The sequence below is a fragment of the Mirounga leonina genome, unplaced genomic scaffold (genome assembly GCF_011800145.1).
Source record: "Mirounga leonina isolate KUSES-001 unplaced genomic scaffold, KU_Mleo_1.0 Mir_91, whole genome shotgun sequence".
NCBI classification, from domain to species: domain Eukaryota; kingdom Metazoa; phylum Chordata; class Mammalia; order Carnivora; family Phocidae; genus Mirounga; species Mirounga leonina.
Genome location: NW_023270839.1, coordinates 711,274 through 731,779, shown reverse-complemented (window position 1 = coordinate 731,779; position 20,506 = coordinate 711,274). Strand labels below are relative to the sequence as shown.

The window sequence follows — 20,506 nt, the reverse complement described above, 5'->3', positions numbered from 1 at the left end:
TGGGAAGGAAAGACTCCTTTATAGAAAAAAGAGAGGGAGCTACAAAGACAACAAGAAAGAAAAAAAAGAGGGGCACCTGGGTGGCTCAGTCGTTAAGCGTCTGCCTTCGGCTCAGGTCATGATCCCAGGGTCCTGGTGGATCAAGCCCCCGCATCTGGCTCCTTGCTCTGCGGGAAGCCTGCTTCTCCCTCTCCCACTCCCCCTGCTCGTGTTCCCTCTCTCGCTGTATCTATCTCTGTCAAATGAATAAATAAAATCTTTTAAAAAAACGAAAGAAAGAAAGAAAGAAAGACCTAGGAGGAAAAGTTCAGCAGACTTGGCAGGAAACTATAAAACTTAGAACCATAAAAGAATAGAAAAGAAAACTATATACAAGATACGGGATAACTGTGACTTCTTAAAAGAGAAGGCTAAAAAGGGGATGGCTGTTTTAAGTCTTTGAGAGCCATTTTACAATTCATTCAAAAAGCAAGAAGGCTGGGGCGCCTGGGTGGCTCAGTCGTTGGGCGTCTGCCTTTGGCTTGGGTCGTGATCCCCGCGTCCTGGGATCGATTCCCTGCTCGGCTGGGAGCCTGCTTCTCCCTCTCCCACTCCCCCTGCTTATGCTCCCTCTCTCGCTGTCTCTCTCTGTCAGATAAATAAAATCTTTAAAAAAAAAAAAAAAAGGCAAGAAGGCAAGGGTAAACAATGAAAGATTTGGAGGGTTCTATAGGGAAAAGAACCTACTGGCAGCACAGGTCAATGAACAAAAAAATGAGTTATAGAGTAGTTGTGGGATTTAATATTTAGAGAAACATAACAAGTGAATTTAAAAAATCTTCATCATATAGCACCTACTCTTCCCCCAGCCCTTGAGAGTTACGGTCCTGACCACCTTGCAGGGTTGTTACAATTATCAAATAATACACCTGGGCCAGACTGGGAAAGAACACTTCTGGTTTTTTCCATTCAGGCAGCATTTGTTGAATGAATGCTCCCCATTCTCAACTGTTTTAAACACTGCATCTAGTTTAACGCTCTGGACAATCCTGTGAGGTTGGTAGGGAACATAATTGTGTTCTATTTTACACTATGGCCCATGGAAGCCAAAGGTGTAGTTCTAGGTCCCAGAGGCAGCCACTAAGATGGCGTGAAGCATAAACTCCCTGTAGAAGCATTTTTGAAAGATATTAGTGCTAGCTCCCACTTTGAGAAATCCCTTCACAATATGCCTTATTATAATAAGGGTGGGGAGAGAAAGATACAGAAGAACTCTTTGATCTAGTTCATTTACTTGGAAGAATGAGACTATTCTGTGACATCTTCCTAATGTTTGAGAATCTGGGGCACTCTTTATATTTGGGAATATTGGCCCAAGTGTTCTCATATAACCACGCTCAACCAACAGAGCTAATAATCCAAAACATACTGTGTTGCATTCATTGCACTGAAACAAAAAGCTGCCTTTTCAACATGAATAAATACTTTTGATTTGCTAAGTCACACAGTCAGGTTTCATATTATGCATCAAAACAATCTTTTCCAAGTTAAAAAGAAAATCACAGCTATTTTGTAAATAAAACGTTAAGCCAACATGGACCTGAGTATCTCTCAAGGGTAGACTCAAGAGCAAGGGAAGACTTTGACAATTGATTCTAAATGCACCTGTTATAATTAATAAAGGTAATGTCAATAATGTAACTGAAATTCCTTAAATAATAATTAATTTTAGATCATTCAGTTTTTGATTATTCAGGTTGCAAGATAATGGGAAAGGGCCAAGAAAACCAGTGTTAAATAACTAACCAACTACATCAATAGCTCTGAGTAAAAATGCAGGAAGAGAAAAGGAAGCAGATGGTGGAGAGAAGGAACAGGCAGGGCTACGGACCAGACATTTAGATTCACTTACTCTGCATTAGTTCGCCCGGGAGATAATTTCAATGCAGTGGAAACTGACTCACAAAGAAATTAAGTGACTTGTCCAAGATCATAAATAAAAGTAGAAGCCAAGATTTGAATCCAGATATCTCAAGATTCCAAAGCTCAAATGACCCCAGTGCATGGGCCTGCACCTACCCACCACCCCCTGCTTATTGCCCTCCCTCCTGGCTCACAAACTCCAGCTTCAGTTACTAAAACAGGACCAGTTCTTTCCTCCACCACAACGACTAACCTGCCTTTTCTTTTGCTTAGGAAACTCTTGTTCCCACTCTACCTTGCTGGTGCTTTCTCATCTTTCAGTTCTCAGCATAAAGAATCACTTCCTCAGAAGGTGGTACCCCAATCCAAAATGTGATCCCCTGGCATATGCCTTCATAGCACTCAAATCTTTTCCATTTCATCCATCATGTTTTGTAATTACACATCTACAAGCTTCAGCAGGGCAGCGATCACATCTGTTTGCTCTTTACTCTCTACCCAGAAACCAGCACAGTACCCAACACACAGAATGCAGTCAATAAATATTTCTGAGTGAATGAGAAAGTGAGACATGGGAATTGTCTGAAGTTATCCATTATCTAAGATGCCCCCATCTAAGATGGATAGACTAGATAGACTCTAGTCTATCCAGTACCTTTAAGTTAGCCAAGAGCATTTGGAATCTATGGTGGTAGGAGACTTCTTTAGTCCGCTACGGTGCACCAAAAGGGGTTATTAGCCCTGAGAAAAGAGACTATTACCCACTTTATCAAAAATGCACTAATCAAAATACACAGGGGAAAGCCTTGGAAACCTCATGGCCCTGGAGCCCCTCACCATGCTGGGAAATCAGCTTTGTCCTGCGACCGACAGTCCCTCCCTTGACTAAGCAACCATTTTCCATATTAGTGTCAACAGGCGTCACAGCGTGTCTGTTCTGGGTGACCACCAGGCAATCTGATTAAACTACGCGTCTAGTCTCGTTACCAACTCTTCAACATGAATTACTACAAACACATCCAGGCTTACTCTTTTTGGGTTTTATACTTAAAGGCACAGCCTGGCCCTCCAATGATGTTCCTAATTTCTATTCTGGGCTTCATTTACAACAAAATTGGCTGAGGTAACCTCCCATGGATGAAAAGCTAATGCATTCTAGTTAAACAAGAATTGAAGAGCCGGTCAAAATACCTTAGTTTTCACTCAGTTCGGTTACCGCCTAATGCACTTGGAGGCCAAATAATTTTAACCCCCCCCACACACTTACTTAACTTTCTCATCTGTAAAATTATAATCATCACTCTGACAGATTTATAGCTAGCCTAAGGGCTTGTAAGGTTCTCAGAGACATCAGGGTAACTGACCCTTGCTCTAATTCTGCAGCTCTAAGACCAGAAAGGTCCTAGCCCAGACTGTGCTAGCCTAGGGAGAATAGATACATTAAAAGAAGATGTGGTGCTTGCTTCAGCAGCACATCTACTGAAAATGGAGTAACTCAGAGATTAGCATGGCCCCTGTGCAAGGATGACATGCAAATTTGCAGAATGTTTCACATTTTTAAAAATGGAAACAAAAAATAAAGACGGTATGCTGATGCTTATTTTATACCAGTCTCTATGGTCATTTTGTATAATACCAAGATTTCTGATCATAAAGATCCAGCTGGGCTTGGGGTGGGGGAGGGTTCTGCCTACTCCTACGTGACAGTTCCTACAAGTCCCAATGTGCTCCTCACTCATTCAGACTTAATCCTATACCATGATACTGAAGCCATTTCCGGAAGACCCAGAGGCTTACACACTGTGTCTGTCATTGGAGAACATTGTTTTTACTGAGTAGCACCTTCTTCTACCAGCATTGGTTAGATAAGTACACCTTGACTCATTTCCTAGGTATTCTCTGTGTCTGGCCTCTGTATCAGTCAGCACCTACAGCTGATACTCATCAACATGGTGGTAACATGGGTTCAGATATGCTTTGGAGATATAGAAAGTATTTCACAAATATGAGTGACTACTTGCCAACTGTCTAAAAGTTGAATTTTTTATCTCTAATTTCTTTCCTGTAATAAATAGATATAATATGGTATTTTCAATAGGCTCAAATGCAGACCCTACTGCTGCTTATAGGTTTTGTGTCTTTAGAGAAGTCACAATCTCTCAGAACCTGAGTATCTGCATCTGAAAAGTGGAAATTCAATAATAGTATTATCTCATAAGGTTGTCATGAGGGCAAAAGGGAAAGTACCCAGTGCTGTGCCAGTACCCTGCAGGTGCTCATATTTGAATGTGAAATCAGTAACCCCAAATTTGAGAGAAGTAAATGAATTTAAAAGTTCCATATCAGAAGATGTTATGCAGAAAATAAAGAAAACTGAACTCAAACTGCCTTAAATAATAATGGGAATTCACTGGCACCTGTACCTAAAAGTCCATAGGAAATGTAAGCCTCAGGCATTACGCACGTAAGATCCAGCTAGACCTCTCCGCAGCTCTACGGACTCTGCCTTACTCCATATGTTGCCGTCCCTCAGGCTGTCATCTCCCCACCATTGTAAGATGCCTGTCAGCAGCTGCCAGGACAACACACTTTCTCCTTAACATCCAGGGAAGAGAGAACGTGACATCTCACAATGAACAAGAGTCCCAGCTCTGGACACCCTTGAACTAGACACTGTGGACAGGTGAATGCCATGCACTGGTGTGTAAAACTGAGGAGACTCAGTAGACAGGTGTTATGCATGGGGGAAGGTGATAAGAATGTCACACAGACAACCACGGTGTCCATTGTAGTAACACAATAAATGCTTAGTGGGTGACAATACATTCCAAAGTCGTCATTTTTTTCTCCAGCTCCTTTAGGTGTAGGGTTAGGTTGTGTATTTGAGACCTTTATTGTTTCTCGAGAAAGGCTTGTATTGCTGTATACTTTCCTCTTAGGACTGCCTTTGCTGCATGCCAAAGATTTTGAACAGTTGTGTTTTCATTTTCATTTGCTTCCATGAATTTTTTTAATTCTTCTCTAATTTCCTGGTTGACCCATTCATTCTTTAGTAGGATGCTTTTTAGCCTCCATGTATTTGAGTTCTTTCCGACTTTCCTCTTGTGATTGAGTTCTAGTTTCAAAGCACTGTGGTCCGAAAATAGGCAGGGAATGATCCCAATCTTTTGGTATCAGTTGAGATCTGATTTCTGACCTAGGATGTGATCTGTTCTGCAGAATGTTCCATGGGCACTAGAGAAGAATGTGTATTCTATTGCTTTGGGATGGAATATTCTGAATATATCTGTGAAGTCCATCTGGTCCAGTGTGTCATTCAAAGTCTTTATTTCCTTGTTGATTTTTTGCTTAGATGATCTGTCCGTTTCAGTGAGGGAGGTGTTAAAGTCCCCTACTATTATTGTCTTGTTGTCGATGTGTTTCTTGGCCTCATTCTATCTTTGTATGTACTCTTTATACAGCATAATTTCTTAGTGCTGCATTTTTCCCACCTGCCAAATAAAGATAATCATACTTGTCCTTATAACTCATAAGATTATAGAGAGGATAAAGAAATAATTGATGTGAAGATATTTTAAAAACATTAAGATGATATTATTTATACTCTGCACACTACAAAGCATCTCTTCTGAATTCTAACTCAAACCCCACTGTTTCTAAGGAAATACTGACAAGTTCAAGGATTGTTGGTCAAATCAGCCATTTTGTGTTAATCCCCCTGGGCAGACACACATCTTACATCTTCCACATAACTGTGTGGTTCAGTGTCTTATAGTCACACGGTTACACAGCATACATACTCAGCAGACAAGTGGGAAGAGAGCAGAAGAGATTACAGAAAGGCAGAAAAGTAAAAACAAAAGCAAAAAATAGCAACAAAGTAAAAACAAAGAAACCTCACCCCCCCAAAACCAAAAATAGATATGGTCATAACAGTCTGCAGTAATACTATTCCTTGTCCACTAAAAACAAAAAGAATGGAAATAGGCTACAAATGAGGAATTTAGATTCAATATAAAAGGACTTCCCGGGAATGAGGGCTGTTGAGCATTCCCTACAAATAAAAGCATGGGGTTACTCCCTCCCATGCAGCGGATGATGCATTCTTTGACTGCAGAATTTTGTTGCATTCATCTTTGTTTCCCCAGCAGCCAGCATGGCACCTGCCACTGTAGGCACTCAGTCCATATTGTTGAGGACGTGAATGTTCAGAGATAGAAAAGGAGCCATTCTTGTCTCTTCTCTGAATATAAACCTCATTTTGATCTTGATTCAGCAAACAATCCATTTATAAACAAAATTAATAAGACAACTGAAGCAATGTACACCCTAAGTGGCTATGATATTAAGGAATTAATAATTTTTTAGGTATGACAATCCTAATGTGGTTATATTTAAAAAGAGAATCCTTATCTTAGAGAAAGATCTTTAAAGATTAAAGATTATACTATCTGGGATTCCCTCAAAAGAATCAGGGGTAAGGGCATGAAAGAAACAAAAAGGGCCATAAATTGATCATTGTTCAAGCTGGGTAATAGATAAAAAAAAGTGTTCACTATAATATTGTGTCTACTTTTTGCATATGTTTTGAAAATTTCTATAGTACCTTTTTAAAAAAGGAAAGAAATGTAAAACATGAAATACAACTCATGGACTTAAGGCATAATCTGAATTAGCTTTGGTCATGTAACAGCTTTTATTATAATTATAACACTGTTGATCTTAAATAGCTCAATCTAAAAACAGCTACAACTTGTGCTTTTCTTCTGCCATCCATGACAATGATTTTCAGTACCAATTAAATTTCAAATAATTGTGGCTTTTCAGGGTAAAATGAAGCTCAGCAAATCTCATTGCTATGTTTGTCATACTTGGTGTAGCATTCCTATTAAAGATGTTCTTTAGTGTGAAATGTTGGCTAAGCAATTTAAATAAATTTTACTTTAAAATTTCTGAAGATATTGGCCAAATCTTCAATCATGCTTTCTGCTTTCGAAGGTTGAAGAAATTGTCAAATGAAAGCATTTTATATATTCTTTAAAACTGTTGTGGTTGAAGACAATGGCCTTTACATTGCCTACAGCTCTTTACAGATGTTCCAAATCAGCATTCCTTTTATAACTCAGTTCCAGAAAAAATGTATGTTCTGAGGAGGATATCCTTTTAATCATTCAATAAATAGTATTATATACACTTATATAAAATATAAAAACATAAAATATAAAATATTTTTTTGTCTAGCCTTCCAGGAAACTCAAAGCTAAATTCAAGTATTCCCTGCTTTTTTATGTGCCCCCCTTTCCTTTTATGTGGTTTAAATATATTTTTATATTTATGAGTCACTTATTGTAAAACTGTATCCTTTAGAATTAGTAATAACAAGTCATTGATGCATATTTTATCTACATTTTAGCACCTTTCAAATTAGTATGCATCTTACAATCAGGATAGTTTTCCCAGAAGCAGTTTTTTTCTTATTTAAAATTACATTAATAATGATGAGTCATATTTTATTGCAGCCGAAATTTGCAAAATATTAAAATGTCTTCAACAATTATTCTATTACATGAAAATACTATCATAGCAGAGCAGTAAAAACTAGGGATGGAATTAAGTCTTATTAAATACTTCAATTCATATATGGCATATTTCAAGGAGCTGTCTCTCATGCCTGACTTTTTAAAATCAATGCATAATAAGGGAGAGGAAGATGGCAGCAGAATAGAAGGACCCTAGGTTCACCTTATCCCATGAATACAACTAGATAATCATTAAATAATCCTAACTATCCCAGGAATTGACCTGAAGACTGGCAGAACAAACTCTACAACTAAAGGTAGAAAAGAAGCCACATCAAAGAAGGTAGGAAGTGTGGAAACGTGATTTGGGAGAGAAGTAGATCCTGGCGGCTGCTGTGGAGAGGGAGCCATGGTTGCAGAGAGGGATGAGAAACAGACTAGCACACAGAGGAGTGCATGGAAAAGATGACTCCCCTTAGCAATTGGCCTAGAAAGCAAGAGAGGCTGAATTTTGTGAGTTCTTTCAACCAGTGGGGCTTAAAGCCTGGAGTTCTAAAGGTCAGTGGGCTTGACTCTGGGAGAGCCTGGAGGCATTGGGGCTGCTCTTGGAGAGAAGACAAGGTAAACAGCCTGCAGACATACAGCATGAAAACAGCAATCTGAGGAGTGCCTGCGGCACATAGTGGAGAGGTTATTTGCTCTTCTTGAGGCATGTCCCAGAGAGGCAGCATTCATAGAGTGACCCTTCTGGGAACAAAGGAACTGGCCAGTGTCATTTCCCTCAGCTGTCCCTCAACATAAGCACAGGGCCACCTATGGGAACAAGTGCAGTACCAACACTCACTACCTAACTTGCTTACACCAAGCCCTGCCCTCTGTGCTCTGGTGGAACTGCCCCTCCCAGTCATGCTTACCTCAGTCCCAGCGCACCAGACCTCCCCCTCAGAAGTCAGCCCAAACCCCTGCTCACATCATGTCTCCCAACAGGGGAGATTCGCAGAGTCTCAGTTCTGGCAGTGGTGACAACAGGTCTCATTTCACAAGCAGACCAGAGCACACCTAGTTAAAACATACCACATTCAGACCAGGGACAAAACACTGCCCCCAGCAGGCAAAGAGGGTCTCTGCAGATGACTGGCCTAAAGGATCAAGCAGCACAATAGCAGAGTGCACATGGCACACATTGGAGACACTCGGGGCCTGGAGAATAGGGGACACTATACTGTAGGGCACTACAGGACCTCTTCTTCATAAATCCATTACCTTCAATAACAGGATATGTAGCTGACTTTCCTAAAACACAGAAACAGGCACAGAGACTTAGACAAAATGAGAAGACAGAGGAATTTGTCCCAAAGAAAAGAAAAGGACAAGGCCACAGCCAAAGAGCTAAGTGAAACAGATATAAGTAACATGGCTGATGGAGAATGTAAAGCAATGATCATAAGGATACTCATTGACTTGAGAAAAGAGTGGAGGACATCAGTCAGACTATTAACAGAGAGATAAAGAATAACATAGCAGAGATAAAGGGCTCAATAAGTGAAATGAGAAACACTCTTGAGGGAATGAACAGCAGACTGGAAAATGCAAAGGAATGAGTTAATGACCTAGAAGACAGAGTAATGGAAAGTAATCAAGCTGACCAAAAGAGAGAAAAAAGAATTATGCAACATGAAAAGAGACTTAGGGAGCTCAGTGTCTCCATAACATAATATACACTTAATAACATTCATATTATAGGGGTTCCAGAAGAAGAGAGAGACAAGTAGGCAGAGAATTTATCTGAAGAAACAATAGCTGAAAACTTCCCTAATCTGGGGAAGGAAACACATACCCACATCCAGGAGGCACAGAAAACTCCCATCAAAATCAACAAAGGCAGAGCCACACCAAGACATATTGTAATTAAAATGACAAAATATAATGACAAAAAATAAGTAAATAAATAAAAGTAGCAAGACAAAAGAAGATAGTTACCTACAAAGGAAACCCCATTAGGCTATCAGTAGATTTTTCAGCAGAAACTTTACAAGTCAGAAAGGAGTGTCATGATATATTCAAAGGGCTGAATGAGAAAAGCTTGCAGCCAAGAACACTCTATCCAGCAAGGCTATCATTCAGAATAGAAGGAAAGATAGTTTCCCAGACAAACAAACACTAAAAGAGATCATAACCACTAAATCAGCCCTGCAAGAAATATTAAAGAGGACCCTTTGAGTGGAAAAGAAAGAAAGTCAAAGAACTCACAAAATAAAAGGATTTAAATATGGCACCATATGGGCGCCTGGTTGGCTCAGTCATTAAGCGGCTGCCTTCGGCTCAGGTCATGATCCCAGAGTCCTGGGATCGAGTCCCACATCAGGCTCCCTGCTCAGCAGGAAGCCTGCTTCTCCCTCTTCCACTCCCCCTGCTTGTGTTCCTGCTCTCACTGTCTCTGTCTCTGTCAAATAAATAAAATCTTTAAAAAAATAAAATGAAATAAAAATAAATATGGCACCATATACCTAAAACATGAGGAGGGGTAAACGATGGGTTTAAACTTAAACAATCATCAGCTTAATATAGACTGCTATATGCAGAAGATGATATACACAAACCTAATGGTAACCACAAATCAAAAACTGCTACTATGAAAGAATAAAGAGAAAGAAATCCAAATATATCACTAAAGAAAACCAGAAAACCATGAAAGAGAAAAAGACAAGAAAGGATCAGAGAAGGACTACAAAAACAACCACAAAACAAGTAACAAAATGGTAATAAATACATATCTATCAGTAATTACAATGAATGTAAATGGACTAAAAATTCTAATCAAAAGATAGGTGACAGCGGCGCCTGGGTGGCTCAGTTGGTTAAACGACTGCCTTCGGCTCAGGTCACGATCCTGGAGTCCCAGGATCGAGCCCCACCTCGGGCTCCCTGCTCAGCAGGGAGTCTGCTTCTCCCTCTGACCCTCTCCCCTCTCATGTTCTCTCTCTTATTCTCTCTCTCTCTCTCAAATAAATAAATAAAATCTTTAAAAAAAAAAAAGATAGGTGACAGAATAAATTAAAAAACCAAGATGCACCTATATGCTGCCTACAAGAGACTCATTTCAGACTTAAAGACACCTGCAGATCAAAAGTGAGGGGACAGAGAAATATTTATCATGCAAATGGGTGTCAAAAGAAAGCCAGAGTAGCAATACTTATATCGGACTAACTAGACTTTAAAACAGAGACTGTAACAAGAGGCAAAGAGGGCACTATATCATAATAAAGGGGACAATCCAACAAGAAGATATAACAATTATAAATATTTGTGCACTCAGTGTGGGAGCACCCAAATACATAAAACAGTTAACAAACATAAAGGAACTAATCAATAATAATAATACAATTATAGTAGGGTATTTTAATACCACCCCCCACTTACATCAGTGGACAGATAATCTAAACAGAAAATCAGCAAGGAAACAATGGGTCTGAAAGACAAACTGGATCAGATGAATTTAAAAGATATATTCAGAAAATTCCAAGCTAAAATAGCAGAATACACATTATTTTCAAGTGCACATGGAACATTCTCCAGAATAGATCACCTATTAGACCACAAAACAAGCCTCAAAAAATTTTAAAAGATCGAAGTCATACCATGCATCTTTTCTGAACATAACACTATGAAACTAGAAGTCAACCACAAGAAAAAATCTGGAAAGATCATAAATACATGGAAGTTAAAAAAGATTCTACCAAACAATGAATGAATCAGCCAGGATATAACAGAAAAAATAAAGAAATACATTGAAACAAATGAAAATGAAAAGACAATGGTCCAAAACCTTTGGGATGCAACAAAAGCAGTTCTAAGAGGAAAGTTTATAGCAATACAGGCCTCCCTCAAGAAGCAAAAAAATCTCAAATAAACAACCTAACCATACATCTAGAAAAGCTAGAAAAAGAACAACAAATGAAGCCTAAAGACAGCAGAAGGAAGGAAATAATAAAGATTAGAGCAGAAATAAATGATATATAGAAATTTTAAAAAACAATATGACAGATCAATGAAACCAGGAACTGGTTCTTAGAAAAATTCAATAGTATTGGTAAGCCTCCAGCCAGACTCATCAAGAAAAAAACAGAAAAGACCTAAAAAAAAAAAAAAATCACAAATGAGAGAGGAAAAATAACAGCCAACACCACAGAAATACAAACAATTATAAGAGAATATTTTGAAAAATTATATGCCAATAAATTAGACAATCTGGAAGAAAATTTCTAGAAACATATAAACTACCAAAACTGAAATAGGAAGAAATAGAAAATTTGAACAGACATCTGATAACCAGCAAAGAAATTGAATCAGTAATCCGAAATCTCCCAGCCAACAAAAGTCCAGGGCCAGATAGCTTCACAGGTGAATTTTACCAAACATTTGAAGAATAGTTACTGCCTATTTTTCTCAAACTATTCCAAAAAATAGAAATGGAAGAAAAACTTCCAAACTCATTCTCTGAGTCCAGTATTACTCTGATTCCAAAACCAGACAAAGACTTCACTAAAAAACAAAACTACAAGCCAATATCTCTGATGAACATGGATGCAAAAAGTCTGAACAAAATACTAGCAAATTGAATCCAACAGTACATTAAAAGAATCATTCACCATGATCAAGTGGGATTTATTCCTGGGCTGCAAAGGTAGTTCAATATTCACAAATCAATCAATGTGATACACTACATTAATAAAAGAAAGGATAAGAACCATATGATCCTCTCACAAGGTGAAGAAAAAGCACTTAACAAAGAACAACATTCATTCATGATAAAAACCCTCAACAACATAGGAACAGAGGGAACATACCTCAACAAAATAAAGATGATATGTGAAAAACCACAACTAATATTATCCTTGATGGGGAAAAACAGAGCTTTTCCTCTACAGTCAGGAATAAGACAGGGATGTCCACTCTCACCTCTGTTATTCAACATAGTACTGGAAGTGTTAACCTCAGCAGATAACAAAAAGAAGTAAAAAGCTTCCAAATGAGCAAGGAAGAAGTCAAACTTTCACTATTTGCAGATAACATGATACTCTATATAGAAAACTCAAAAGACTCCATCAAATAATTGCTAGAGCTGATACATGATTTCAATAAAGTCGCAGGATACAAAATGTACAGAAATCTGTTGCATTTATATACACCACTAATGAAGCAGCAGAAAGGGAAATCAAGGAATCAGTCCCATTTACAACTGCACCAAGAAGAACAAATATTGTGAAAATGTCCATACTGCCCAAAGCAATCTATACATTTAATGCAATCCCTATCAAAATACTACCAGCATTTTTCACAGAACTAGAACAAACAATCCTAAAATTTATATGGAACCACTAAAGACCCTGAATAGCCACAGCAATCTTGAAAAAGAAAAGCATAGCTGGAGAGATCACAATTCCAGACTTCCAAGTTATATTACAAACCTGTACTGATCAAAACAGTATGGTACTGGCACAAAAACAGAAACACAGATCTATGGAACAGAATAGAAAATCCAGAAATAAACACACAACTTTATGGTCAACTAACATTTGACAAAGCAGGAAAGAATATCCAATGGAAAAAAAAGACAGTCTCTTCAACAAACAGTGTTAGAATACTGGACAGCAACATGCAAAAGAATAAAACTGGACTACTTTGTTTTACCACACACAAAAACAAATTCAAAATGGATAAAAGACCTAAATATGAGACGTGAAACCATAAAAATCCTAGAAGAGAACAGCAGCAGTAACTTCCTTAACATAGGCCATAGCAACTTTTTCTAGATAGGTCCTCTGAGGCAAGGGAAACAAAAGCAAAAATAAACTATTGGGACTACATCACAATAAAAAGTTTCTGCAGAGTGAAGGAAACAATTAACAAAACTAAAAGGCAATCAATGGGATGGGAGAAGATATTTGCAAAGATATATCCAGTATGGGGTTAGTATCCAAAATATATAAAAAACTTACACAACTCAACACACACCAAAAAACCTACAAATAATCCAATTTAAAAATGGGCAGAAGACATGAACAGACATTTCTCCAAAGAAAACATACAGATGGCCAAGAGACACATGGAAAGATGCTCAACATCACTCATCACCAGGGAAATGCAAATCAAAACTACAGTGAGATATAACCTCACACCTGTCACAATGGCTAAAATTAACAACACAAGAAACAAGTGTTGGTGAGGATGTGGAGGAAAGGGAACACTCAAACACACTGTTGGTGGGAATGCAAACTGGTGCAGCCACTCTGGAAAACAGTATGGAGCTTCCTCAAAAAGTTAAAAATAGAACTACAGTATGATCCAACAATCACAGTACTAAGTATTTACACAAAGGTTACAAAAACACTAATTTAAAGGGATATATGCACCCTGATATTTGTAACAGCACTGTTTACAATAGCCAAATTATAGAAAGAGCCCAAATGTCCAACAATTGATGAATAGATAAAGAAGATGTGGGAGATACACACACACACACACACACACACACAATGGAATATTACTCAACCATCAAAAAGAATGAAATCTTGCCATTTGCAATGATGTGGATGGAGCTAGAGAGTATAATGCTAAGCAAAATAAGTCAGTCAGAGAAAAACAAATACCATATGATTTCACTCATATGTGGAATTTAAGAAATAAAACAAAGGAGCAAAGGGAAAAAGAGAGAGGAACAAACCAAGAAATAGACTCATAAATCTAGAGAACAAACTAGTGGTGGGGGGATGGGTGAAATAGGTAATAGGGATTAAGGAGTACATTTGTGATGAGTACCAGTTGATTAAAGAAAAGCTTTTTTTTTTTAAAGATTTTATTTATTTATTTGAGAGAGAGAATGAAATAGAGAGCATGAGAGGGGGGAGGGTCAGAGAGAGAGGCAGACTCCCCGCTGAGCAGGGAGCCCGATGTGGGGCTCGATCCCAGGACTCCAGGATCATGACCTGAGCTGAAGGCAGTCGCTTAACCAACTGAGCCACCCAGGCGCCCTAAATAAAAGCTTTTTTAAAAAGTATATAATCCTACCAAAAATAAATATATATCAAGCTAAAAAATTAAATAAAATAAATATTAATGTGTAATGAAGGAATTGGCCTTCACTGTTTATAATTATTTGGAAACATTTTGTTTTTAGCTTATACTCTTTGTTCCAGGAGAGAATGTTATGTGAGCTTCACATTTTAGCAACAGTGTCCATGTATAATTCCCCAGAACCACATGTAGAGATATTTTATTTCAGATCTAATGCCCGAACAAGCCATTGAATCAATGACTTCAAATAACCATTACTGTCACTATCATTTGACCACCCACTGCAAATCAACCTCATCTCCTGGGAAACAGTAGAATAATTCTACTGTATGTATATGATAAAATGGAGCTCTGGAGGAAAAGGTTTAGGATCATCACTAATGCCCATCTATCTTAAAAGCTAACTGAATCACATTAAGCTTTTGCTCCATATGGATATATTTTAGAAATTAGTTTGACCTGAATGTTAAGAATATGAGCAAAATCTGCTATCTTTGTGTTTGGAATACATATTTTATGATTATCTTGTTATGCTAACCTATGGGTTATGTGCTTCTCTTGGATGTACCAATTTCACAGCAGATCTCAAAGGTCATACACCAGCCCCTCCCACTCAGATTTATTTCTTCCTTTACCATTTTCTTCTAGCCTTTGTTGCTTCCATGACCTTCTGGCTTTCCTTATGGATTTACTTGGCTAATATGAGATAAAACAATAGTATAACCTGGTGGTTAAGGGCATGGGCTTTAGAGAACTAGATTTGAACCCTGGCTCTGTGCTCTAGCTGTGTGATTCGGAACATGTCTTATAATCAGTCTGGACATAATTATCTTCACCCATAAAATTAGGATGATATCCACCTTGCAGTTATGTTGCAAAAATTCTTATGGGGACATGTATAAAGAGCTTAACACAGTGCCAGGATCACTATTATTATTAGCATTTTTATTACACCTTTGCCAAGAGCCAAATGGGCAACTTTCTGGCCCAAATATTGCAGCAAAAAGGAAGAGTAAGTCATCAGCAGAGAGCTGCCAGGACTGGAAGCTATGAACCATCCTTTATACTGGTGACTGAACTTCTACCTGTACTCCAAAGCATTGTGTAAGTCACTGGGAATACAGAGGAGCATATGGAATAGTCTCAGCCTTGAAGAAGCTTATAGCCTTTAGAAGAAGAATTACCACACATAAAAAAACAAGTAGTAAGTAAATAAATAGGGGAGAAGAGACAAACATCCCTTGCAGAAGAATTCCCAATAATTTTTGTAGCTGTTCTGCCCTCAAGGAGGTTGAACATAACTCCCCACTCCTTAAGTGTGGGCTGCACATCATGACATCCTTCCAAAGAGGACAGCATGGAAAGGGGGTATAAAAGAGTAACTTTAGAGTAGAGAAACCTGACAAACACCATCTCAGCCACATGACCAAGGTCAATGTCAACAGTAATAATTCATGTTGATAGGATATACATACCCTTGATATGATGTGATGAGAATGTTACTTCACCTCTGTGGCCCTCCTCCAAAAACCATAACCTCAACCTAAGGTGAGAAAAACATCAGACAAATCCCCATTGAGGGACACTGTACAAAATATCTGACCAGTACTCTTCAAAATTGTCAGGGTCATCAAAATAAGGAAAATCTGAGAAAGCTTCACAGCTAAGAGGAGTCTAAGTAAATATGTGCAGATTAAATGTAATGTGGTATCCTGTATAGGATCCCGGAACAGGAAATGGACATTAGGTAAAAACTAAGGAAATCTGAATAAAGTATGGGCTTCAGTTAATCATAATGTGTCATACTGGTTCATTAACTGTGACAACTATACCATACTAATACAAGATGTCACTAATAGGGAAAATTGGGCGTGAGATAATAGGAACTCTGTATTACTGATTTTACTGTAAACCTAAAACTGTTCTAAAATAAAAAGATTTTAAAAATCAGTACAAGAGGGAGACAGCGGGCTGGTCTGTAAACCATGTGACTCTTGATCTCAGGGTCGTGAGTTCAAGCCCCACCTTGGGCATGGAGCTTAATTTAAAAAATAGTAATAAAATACAAATAAATAAATATCACTACAAGGGAGCAAATGATAAGATAGAATGTGATTGATTCATTCATTCAACAAATATTTCTTGAGTGCCCATTATGTGCCAGACACTGTACTGGGAACTAGGGGCACAGCAATCAAAGAGAGATCAAAGAGAGGAAGACCCTTGATCTTGAGAAGCTTACATGGGATGTATGCTGGGCCTTAGAGAACAAATTTATGTTCCCTGTCACAGCTTTCCTTGCTCAGGAGGGAAGTCTCGGTGGCACTTCAGTGGCCAATGTGACCTCTATTATTTCTTTTTAAATAGGGGCAAATGTGATCCAGTCCATAGTTTAGCAGTGAGAGGTGAAAAGAACTTGCTAAGAAAGGATGGGTCCTGGAACAGCAGAGGGACAGCTGAGAGGCAGCCAGTGTTTCCTAAGGCCTCCCAGACGCCAGAGAGATGGCATAACCCTCAAAGCCAATATATGCCTGGGGAGCATTTGCCCAATCACAGCAAGTGGCCAGGGGAAGGTCCCTTCCAATCACTTGGTCTGATCCCCTTCACTTTATAGGAAAGGAAAGTGAATTCCAGAAAAAGAAAGTGATTTCTAGTGGTCATAGGGCTATCTCAGAATCAACTCTTTTCTTCTCCAAGTTTTTATTTAAATTCCAGTTAGTTAACATACAGTGTAATATTAGTTTCAGGTGTAGAATTTAGTGTGCATCAACTCTTTGATTTTCACTCCTCAGAAGCTGTAGACATTACGTTGCTAGAAATCATCAAAAACCAAAAGGCTGGATGTACATACTTGCTTAGTATTAGATGTGAACAAAAACAATCAGAAAAACTAGATCTAGCAAAAAACATCAATGTAGTAGAATAACATAGGTGATGGGAGCTTTCTTTCAAAGTGATTATGGTCTATAACCAACCATAAGAGCCTATGGGATACTTCAAGATAAACGTACACTTCCCTAAAGGGAAAAAATTCACTTTAAGGTCACTGTAACAGAAATAAAACCAAATTACTATGTATTGTATTAGCTAAGTAAGTTTAAAAGGGAGCTAAACTAGTGTAGGAGGTGGGACAGGACTGATACTCCTTTTAAAGATAAAAATAAAAGACCAACAACGAAAGTATAAAAACTTCCAGATGACACCAGATTCATACTTAGGTAAAAACAGAACAGAGAGAGGACCTGTAAACTAAGAGCTTATCCATATACGTAATGAGCCAAATCTAATCAGATAACCATACCATTCTTGAGAAACTCTTTTGAGCTGTCAGCAGCATCCTGAAGCCTAAAGATGCCACCTAGGGGATAAGTTTTAGATGTAGTTCACTCCCTTAACAAGGTCAGCCCATTCCACACAAAGTTAGATCAAACAGCATACTTGGGAAAAATTACTTTTGAAATTGAGTTTTCAATTCTTCTGTTAAGGACTGTCTTTAAACAACCATCAGGCCAAAAGATGCTTCCATGTTTTATCCGGGAAATACAGTAGGCATATTTTTGATGGAATTTTAATGAAAGGATAATGAAAAACTAGAATTATTAGCTTAACCTCTAACATTGAGCTAAGTATTACGTACCCTGGGCAGCCCATTAGAATCACCTGGGAGCTTTAAAAAGTTCTAATACCCTGGTCCCATCCCAGACCAATTACATCTCAGGGATGGCGTTCAGGTTTCAATACAGTTTTAAAGCTCCCCAGGTGATTCCATTGTGCAGCCCAGTTAGGAATCCACTGCCCTGCAGGGAGTTAGTCTAAATATTGAATATCAAATTGTCTTAATTAAAGCAGGGTAAACTAACCAGGCTCTCAGGAGTATAATAACCGGAAATGTCACCCAATTGAATACAAAACTGTAATTTTAACAATTTGTCTTTTTAAGTCAAACATACCCAGATTTCTTTGTTTTTCCCTCTCCAGACATTTCCACAGCAGATAAAACTACCTCTCAAGTTCAGATAGTTTTTCCTCATTTTACTTATGGTGAGTATGAGATACAAACTAAGTGAGAATGAGCAATCTCATCCCCACTCCCCCACCCTCCTTGGTTGGCCTTTCAAACCAGAAAAATAAGCGAAGAATAACTTCTCTTAAATGTTTCAAAACAAAATAATTAAAATTGTATCTTTGGGTAAACAACCATGAAACTCAATGAGATATTTCCTTTATTTTTTAATAGTCACAGACTTAGGGTCAGTCATGGAAATAGCTGCATAGTTTTGACTCTGCCAAACGGTTCAGTGAAATTACATCACAGGAGGGTTGTGCTCTGTGGGAGTCCTGAATAGCATGCACCCCTCTGGCCATTCAGGCACCTGCCTGCTGAGCTGTGGAGTGGTAGCTTTTCTCCAGGATGTGAACTCTCCCTCATTATGTAGCATCATGACAATTTGCCCAGCCTAATTGGGAGGCGATTACCCAACGATGGATGAGGACACCCAATAAGCAATAATGAAAAAGACAGCTTTAATAGTCCTGAAGGCTTGAAATTTCTCCCAAGAAAAATATCAGGGGAGGTGGCTAGATTACTGGGTTTCTAAGAAAAGGGTAACTCTCTGCCATGGAAGAGATTAAATCTTTAAAGCAGCCATGAAAATAAGAATAAAAAACCTTCCAGCCAACAAATGTTATTTAATGAGTCTCTTTCTCTCCAGAAGACATTCAAATAGTAAAGGGAACGAAATCAGCACTCCCCAGTTGCCTGGTACAAATACTGACTCATTCCAGATGGAGAGAATAGTTGTAAAACCACTACAATATTTGGACTCCAGGTGATGGTGGTATGTTTCTTTCCTAATACAAATGTGTGAGAATACCACTAAGCAATAAAAAGGAAGGCACACATGCTACAACATGGATAAGCCTCAAAAACACTATGCTCAAAGAAGTTGTACCATCCCATTTATAGAAAATGTCCATAAAATGCAAATGCTTAGACAGGAGACAAATCAGTGTTGCCCAGGGTTGAGGGTGGGTAAGGGAACTGTCAATGATGACAAGGGATCCTTTTGGGAGTAACGGATATTCTAAAACTGGCTTGTGGAGATGGTTGCACAACTCTGTAAACTCACTGAAAATCATGCATTTTACACTTAAAAGGGATGGATTTTATGGCATGTAAATTATTGGTTATTTTCTGGACTAAAATAAAATGCTATTCTTTGGATAAAACAAAACAAAAAAAACCACAAAACTATTTGGAAAACAAAAACAAAAACAAAAAACCAGCATCCTGCCACCTCTCCTGGGTCTGGAGGTAGTTCCTAGGCTGCCATGGAAGTCACTTGTCCGTCACACTCCCTGTGAATTCCGCTCTTTCTCCCGTTTCCACCTGTTAAAAGTTACCAGGATGAGGGAGGACACATTACCAAATCGGAGATTCTGTGCAATCACAACAGACCACAGGTCTGGGAATTTGGAAAGGCAATCAAGCGTAAATCCTTCCTGATCTAGAAAGGAAGAAAGGGCAGATACAATGAGGGGCCCGGGCCACCTCAGGAGCGTGGCCTTACCCATTACGGTAAATGGAGCCCGCTGGGGAAAATCCGATTCCAGCAGAAACCAAGTCGGAAGGCTGGATCCCTAAGGTCGAAAGAATAACCAATCAGTTGACAGGGTTTCTAAAAATACCAGGCACGCATTGCCAAACCCAGGTTGCTTTTACTTTAGAGTAGGAACTCCATTTCCACGGGAGCACGAAGTTGGCAAGTTTGGTTCTGAGGCCGCGTGGAGCTGGTAGCTCTCCGGGGGCGCAAGGCCTCTGGGCGGACAGCGGCCCTGCGCCCCCTCAGCCGCTTCGGCTTCGAAGCAGAGCCCAGGTTCCTCCGCGAGGGCCGCGGCTCCGCCGTCGGAACCCGCGCGGGGTCCGGCCCTCCCTCGCCCGGGTGAGGCTGGCCGCGCACGTCGGGCAGCCGCCCCGCCCGGCGCGCAGTCAAGCCTGCGCGGCCGGCGCC

The 20,506-nt window shown here is 39.0% G+C and overlaps 1 long non-coding RNA gene and 1 other non-coding gene across 2 annotated transcripts; one reads left to right on the top strand and one right to left on the bottom strand.

The window, feature by feature from the left end:
* The first annotated feature begins 3,357 nt into the window (after positions 1 to 3,357).
* Positions 3,358 to 3,461, top strand: LOC118003763. Its single transcript, XR_004677402.1, has one exon. It is a non-coding gene; the product is annotated as a U6 spliceosomal RNA (small nuclear RNA).
* Positions 3,462 to 5,260: 1,799 nt separating this feature from the next.
* LOC118003034 lies at positions 5,261 to 20,419 on the bottom strand. Its single transcript, XR_004677246.1, has 3 exons — positions 20,066 to 20,419; positions 15,971 to 16,038; positions 5,261 to 5,393 (listed from the first exon to the last, which is right to left on the bottom strand). It is a non-coding gene; the product is annotated as an uncharacterized LOC118003034 (long non-coding RNA).
* Positions 20,420 to 20,506: the final 87 nt, after the last annotated feature.